This window comes from Monodelphis domestica, chromosome 5 (assembly GCF_027887165.1).
Source record: "Monodelphis domestica isolate mMonDom1 chromosome 5, mMonDom1.pri, whole genome shotgun sequence".
In the NCBI taxonomy this organism is placed as follows: Eukaryota; Metazoa; Chordata; class Mammalia; order Didelphimorphia; family Didelphidae; genus Monodelphis; species Monodelphis domestica.
In genome coordinates this window covers 326137539-326145064 of record NC_077231.1, presented here as the reverse complement: position 1 = coordinate 326145064, position 7526 = coordinate 326137539, and positions in this window count along the sequence as shown.

The window sequence follows — 7526 nt, the reverse complement described above, 5'->3', positions numbered from 1 at the left end:
TTGGAGGCATTTCCAAGGAGACTCTCAGGCTTTCTGCAGAAGAAGAATTCTTCCTCCCATTTGCTGATGTTATAGAATGCTCTTTCCTTTCCTTTTAGATCAATAGTATTTCTAGATCGATGGCCAAAGGAGTGCAGAGGGGATCCCTTTGTTTTACTCCTGTACTTACCAGGAAAACTTCCAACGTTATTCCATTCTGAGCGCCAGAAGGGCTTGTTTTGTTGAAGTCCACATGACAGCCCATCTCCCAGCGCTGGTCCTTTTCATAGGCTGTCCACGTACCTGGCCTTGAATGATTTCTTTCCTTGTTTCTGCCTCTTAGCACCCTCCTATCCTTCAGAGCTCAGGCCAAGAGTCACCCCACCCCGGCAGGAAGCCTTGCCTGTATCTGATCCATGCCATCCCTTTTCTCCGATGTGATGCCTCCTCTCCCCTTCAGCAGTTCTCCTCAGAATTTGCTTTGTACTAATTTTGTATGTAGCCCATAAGCTCTTGGGGCCCTTATCCCAATTTCTATATGTCTTGAGCCTGATCCCCCAGAGGTTAGGCTATCCTTCCTCCTTGGGGTTCTAGGGGTAACCCCCTGTTCCCAATGCCACCATCCCGGTGGGTCCTCCCCATCAGTTAACCCTGATTAGTGTTCTAATAGGTATTCAAACAGGTCAGTTTGCCTTAACAGATGTACTGCAAGAAAGAGGGATCCAGGGGGTTGCAGTGAGAAGCCAGGCTGAAGGAGATCAGCTGAAGAGCAGCAGAGGAGGGCAGAGAGAGAAGCCCAGAGTTCTAGGGGGGTTGGAACTCTGAAGCCAAGGGTCAAGGGTCTTCCAGCCTGGGAGGTGAAGGGGGAAGCTGGTTTTCCTGGAAGCTGAGAAAGAGCCCATCGGATTGGGACCTGTTCTTCCTTCTGGGGCCCCAAAATACCTCCATGAAAACTCTTCAAGAACAGCTACCTGAATTCTCGAGGGGGTTTTGGATTTGGACTCACTCTGGTCAGAGCCATCCAGATCTTTCCCTGAGATTTCTCTCTCCCTGACCTGTTCCTGGACTCTGGAATTAAGATCTAGTTAGCTGAAGGATGGGGATCAACCAGCAGCTGGCCAGAAGAGGGGTCAAGGCACTCAGCCTTGAACCCCAAGTACTTGGGGTGAACCCAAATAAATTGCTTACTACTTTAGAATTAGGTCTGGCTGGTTTCTGATACTAGGAAAGGGGGCAGAAGATTTGGGGAGAATCACATCTCTCCCCAAAAAGGGAAGGTTAGTTTAGGATCCCAGTGATCCAAACTTCCTAACCCAAGGAACAACAACATCTCTCCTCAATAGTGGAGTGACCCCAGGTTTCTGAAGGGAAGTGACAGTAGGTGTCCCTAAGGAGACGAGAGGCAGAAGAATCCATCCTGCCTCTCAACAATAGCTGGGACTGGGGCAGTTGGGTAGCTTAGTGGATTGAGAGCCAGGCCCAGTGACAGGAGGTCTTAGGTTCAAATCTTGCCTCAGACCCTTCCCAGCTGTATGACCCTGGGCAAGTCAATTAACCCCCATTTTCCCTGGCTTTCCTCTGATCAGTCTTGGAGAGTGTGTGGAAGATTTGAAACATCTTGACTTGAAGAAGTTGGAAAGGAGCAGGGGAGTTACTGAACAGTTCTTCAGAACTCTTTTGGTGGCATCAAAAGCCAACTGCTGGGAGAATAGCTTGTTGCTCAGACTGAGTTTGATCTTTGGCTGAAGGGAAAGGAAGTTTGGCAGATCTCTATGATCATTAAGTTCATAATTTTTTGGAAATAGGTTTAGTAATTTAGAATTTATGTTAGACAGTATAGAGGATTGCCATTTGGTGATCAAGAAGGCTTCCCTCGTGGGAAAGATTGGGTTGGGAATTTAGGTAGAATTTTATTAGTTATAGGGGATATTTCTTATCGGTACTTATTTTTCCTTTACTTTCTCTTTTATACAAATTTTAATAGTTATAATAAATAGGTTTATAGAACTGGCCTGACCAGAAGTTCTCCCTCAACTGCTTGAGCAACTATTTTATCAGTGGTCAAACTCAAGGGCCTGTCCATATCAGTGATAACTATTGGTAATACCAATACCAGTAACCAATAAGGGTCAATATCCTTTTCAACATTTGGGGAGCCAACTAAAGGAAAGAAAGAACCTAATAACAAGAAAATATTGTTTATATTTATAAAAGTCAGACACAAGCAGTGTTCTAAGCTGTTGGAATTTTAAGCTACAGCTCCTCTTCAGCACCAGAGGGGGCTGCAAATGGCAATGTTTCTCCCCCCTGTCAGTATCAATTGTCACAGTTAGGGTCTGCAGAAGGATACTATGGAATACTTATATCTGAGAAACATGGTCACCATTTTTACAAAGACAATCCCGAGTTACATCAGGAGAATACCACTACTTGACCCACTAGTCCAAATGTTACTCTTAACCATTTTGGACATTTTACAGTGGCTTCCATTAGGGAGTATTGGACTAGTGGCACTGATTTTATTAGGATGTTTGTCTATTACATCCTATGTTTACCTCTATGAAATTGAAACAAATTAGGGATAACGAACGTGATCCTAAAGTGCAATATCTGGAAAGAGTAATAAATGGACAAGGCAAATTGATTGAGAGAATGAGACAAATTGAATATGAGCACTGAAGGAGAACAGGCAGCTGTAGGCACCAAACTTGAGCTGGAAACAGCTGAGTTGGAGCATGCTGTGGGAGGTTTCTTCCCACTGTGTGACATCCCAATAGTAAGAGAGGACAGACAACTATTTAGTGTAAAACCCTGCATTAGCTTTAGCCAATTGGACATAGAAAGTTTCAAAAAGAGCACACCCTTGTCTGAGGAAGAGCCTATTGCTGTAAGTTGTAAATTTGAGAAAATTCTTAAACAGTATGATTCGGATTACCTGGATATAGAAATTCTATTAGATGAATTACTTAAAAAATGGGAAGAAGCAAAAATAGTGTCTGAAATGGAAGAATGGCCAGAAATTTCTCCAGAATGGGATGTCAATGTTCCAGCTCAGTAGGAGGAATTAGTAAAGGTAAGATTGGCTTTAGTAAATACCATGAGACAACATTCCAATAGACCTGGGGCATGGATGAAATTTGAACGAGTTAGGCAGGAAGCTGGAGAAACACCCTCAAAGTTTGTGGATAAACTTATAGACATGAGAGAACAGTACCTTGTGCTGGACATTTCTAGGGACAGGGACATTAAACTTCTAAGGAGGCAATTCGTTAGAAACTCCTGCAAGGTGGTTAGGGAGCATTGTCAACAGCATTGTCCAGACTGGTAAGAAATGGGACTTGAAGAACTTAAAAAGGTTGCTACCTATATATTTCAAGCAGACAAAGCTAAACATGAATTTGAACAAGATGAAATAGTTGAGGATTTAAGGCAAGAAATAAAGGACCTAAAATTGCAATTAAAAAAGAAGCAGGACAAAAATATTGTAGCTCCAGTTTAAGAGTTTAGATAGCAAAGGCAATATAATGAGAAACAAAGAAACTTTAGCAACCAGTGTTCAAGATGCTATTACTGTGGAAAATTTGGACACTTCATGTGAGAGTGTAGTTCCTGGGGGCAAATGCATAGGCAAAATGGTTTCTTCCCAAATTGATACAGGGGCAATGGAAATTATGATTGGAGAATTGGCTTCTATGACAGAGGGTACTATGGCAACTATTACCCAGGATTTAGAGGCAATGGGTTCCCTAATGCATTCAGATATGATGTTCAGGGTAGGAAACTGGGCTATCCAAGTGACTATGAAGGCAGGTTTTATCAGGGGTCTGACCAAGCAGAAGATATGTCAATGATGCAAAGTTATATTAGGAATGGTGCTAGACCTAAATACTCTCAAGTAGTTAGTGGAAACACAGGAAAACAGGAAGCCCAGAAAAGTGCACAGGCTTATGAAGGTTTCCTCGGGGAGAAAGACTATGAAATCTAAGACTAAGGCTATGGTAGATTTTAAAACCTAAATACCACATACTAGGAAATAATGCAAGAAATTAGCCACAATGTTTTAATTCAGTGAGCAATGTAGTGATCCGATCCACTGCTAGCCTTCAGTGATAAACTCCAAGATACAACTGAATTCTGAATTTACAATCCTCCAATTCAAAGTACTCCTTGAACATAGTCTTTCTTCACAGAGCAAGTTACCAGGGTTCCTACAGACCTAAAGCATAGTGAAGAAGTCCATGCCAATGGCTACAATCCCAGAGCCTATGACAAGAAACTTATCACTGGTGGATTTACCCAGTAAATCCTGTTTGCCCAGATAATCCTAGTTCAGAGATCAGCAAAATGACATACAGGGTATTGAGAATTTCGCCAGTGTCTGTGAAGAGATTATATCGATGATTTTATGCTACTATCACTGATATTTCACTATACTTCAGTAACAAGACACGTGTAAACACTAAAATAAAAGATGATTATTGAAGGGTCGCATTTATATGGTCCTGCTTCAGGAGAAACACAGCCACCTACATTGTTTCTGAAAAAATAGTTAACAGTAACAGAAGTTTAAAGTAGCAATTAGGTCCCTTGGGACTTCCTTCACTCCTTACCATGCTTAGCAGCATAGTATAATAATTAAAATGAGTTTGGCAAATATAAGAATTTTTAAAAGTTGTGGTCGCCATTTATAAAAATTAAGTCATGAGACTGTTAGTAGCTTTATTACAGCAAAGTAGTAGTAGTAGTAGTAGTCTCTCGGTAACTGAGAATGACCATTGTCTTTGTGTGTTTTCATCTATGGTGCACCCTCATGTGGCTTGAAGAGGGTGGATGGGGTTGGGATAGATGAGTGTCCACAAAGACACTTGTGCGTGAAGGAGATTTAAGTGGAAGAGTCGATGCACAGAGACAGTCCCACTCTCTGGTGTTGGAAGCCTGGGTCCAGTGGCACGAAAAGTCGTTACATCTGGAGACTTCCTCAGCTGCAATGGATGGCCGTGTTGTCTTTTGTGCTCCAACATGCCCTGAGCACTCCACAGTGCTTTGCTGCGTTGCCCTCTCAGCCGTTGAACCTTCTTGTTGGTTTCTTCCACCTGTCCAGCGAAGCAGTCTTCACATGCTGGGTGAGCAAAGCCCTGGTTCACCAGGGGTCGATGACCCGATGGCTACCCTCACAAGGTTTAGCCGGCCTGTCGAAGCCATTGCCCGGGGTGTGGCCGCTGCCGCATGCTAGCAGCTACTGGGAGCCACAAGTGAGAGCTGGGTGTCAGGTGAGGGTCAGAGGCTGGAGAGCTGCCCTAGGAGGGCACGACAAGCCCTCCATACCAGAGATAGTACCCCTCCCTGAGCACCCCATACATCCCTACAGCAAGGTAGAGATAGTAAAAGGGGGGAAATGTAGGAAGGAGATAGAAAATATTGCCTAGCTAAATTGAGTCCAGATCCCAGTGCCTCACTAAAGAGAGTGTCCCACCGAAGACAGGAGAAGAGCTGAAAGGTCAGTGTCTCTGGCCAGGGTCTCCTCAACCCAAGCGAGTCACAGAAGCCAAATTCCTTGAGCCATCGATGCAGAATCTCCAAATCAGAATCCCTCCAAAGCAGAAGTCCTTTTTTATCAAAAGCCACCAAGGCAGTAGAATGAGTCAGAATGCCCTCAGCTGGCTTTTATAAATAGTTTTCTCCAAGTCACTTCCTGTGTCTCTGGTTTCTATTTCCTTTCACTATGGTTCTCAGGAACCAGTCCTAGTTTCATAATTTGCCTGGCACTGCCCAGGGGGCAGTGTCTGTGGATCTACCTCCCATCCTCTGAGGGTGTGAACTTTTGTCAAAAGGATTCTCAGGATCCTGACTAAGTTAAAAGGATGGAGCACTCCAAATGATTAAGTTAAGACAAAAAATTCCCTTTTACAATAGGTTCCAGCTCCCAGGAGGTTCCCTCTCCCAATCTCTGCTATCTCACAAAGCCACAACCTACACTGAAACTTCAAGAACCAATGCAAAGTGGCAGCAACAGCCCCTGGCTTTAAGAAGCTGCTAGTCTAATGGTCCATGTCTGAGCTGGGAGGGGAAGATTCTTGCCTGAGGCTTCTCTCCCCACCCAAAGGCAGAGGGCATATTTTTCCTCCATGGAGAAAGGAGAAGAGGGAGAGGCCAGTGAGCACTTTCTGTAATTCTTCTCAGTTCCAGCTCACATGGCAGCAGACCAGAAAGAGAACCTTCATTGGGCCTGAAGTGCATGGGGAGATGGGACCAGCAGACCTTTTACACATCCTCCTAAGAATGGGACTCATTGACCATTCTCAGGCCCCCATTACATGGATAGATTTTGGACAGGCATGTGTCTGTGTGTGTGTGTGTGTGTGTGTGTGTGTGTGTGTGTGTGTGTGTGTGTGTGTGTGTGTGCATATATGAGGTTGTCATTCCCCCACAGCAAAATAGAAGCCTCTTGAGGACAGGACATTTTACTTTTGGCTTCATATATCCAGCACCTAGCACAATGCTTGGTAGATGGTAGTTGGTGAATTGAATTGTCCATTAAACTGTATTCTTGTTGTACTTGTACAATCCAAATGATCAAAGGTGTATAAGGCCAGAAGAAATGAAAAAAAATGAATTTTGAAGAAATGTCTCAGAAAAAGAGCAGATGGAGCCCCAGATGACATCGGGGGATAGTATGGAATTCTCCAACCAGGTTCATAAGGCAGTTGGAGAAAAACCAAGAGATTCTGGTCTTGGGGCTCCTTGAACTGAGGAGGGAATTACCCTTGGCTGTGAAGATACCAAAAAATCTCTCAATCCTTTTAGCTGAGCAGCAGAAGATCTTATCTCTCAACTGGTGACAATCTTTAGGATAAAGACTCCTTTTTCCCTTAGAGGAACCCAGAGTTTATTTCTAAAGCAAATTTCCTGGTCCAAACCCTCAAGATCTATATAGGGAAGATAGCTAGGGATTTCCTTTTCCCCCTGTCCTTCATTACCCTTCAACCTGTTATAGCTAAATAAAATAGACCTCTTGATTTTAATAGAAACTTGAATCAGATTCAAGAGTATTAGGAGGGGAACTTCAAACATCATTTCAAAAAGGAGGCTGAGGGGAAATCTTACCCTTTTCGTCTAGTCAGAACTGCCTCCATTGGTCAACAGCTCAACTTGGAAGAAGGGGAGGAAGAAAGGAAGTGTCACCTTATAGTGGTAGTCTCTCGGTGATCGAGAATGACTATTGTCTTTGTGCAGTTTCACCTTATACTGATTCCCCAATTAGCTGAACTTTGGTTCCTCCTTCAAGTCCTCTGCTAATACAAAGGGTTCTGCCAAGCATCACCAGGCTTCTGGCTAGAAGGGTCAGAATGAAATGACTGAATGAAACTAATCACCCTACTTACAATAAGCGATAAAAAGCCCTCCCAGTTGGGAACGTCTCCAATGAATCCAGTGAATTAAAGGCATTCTGGTGAGGTATGAAAAGACCTTGATCTATTTGGACATCTCTGAGAAGCCCTGGGATGACCTGGAAATAACTGAGCAAAAGAGATGTTTGGACTGGCTGA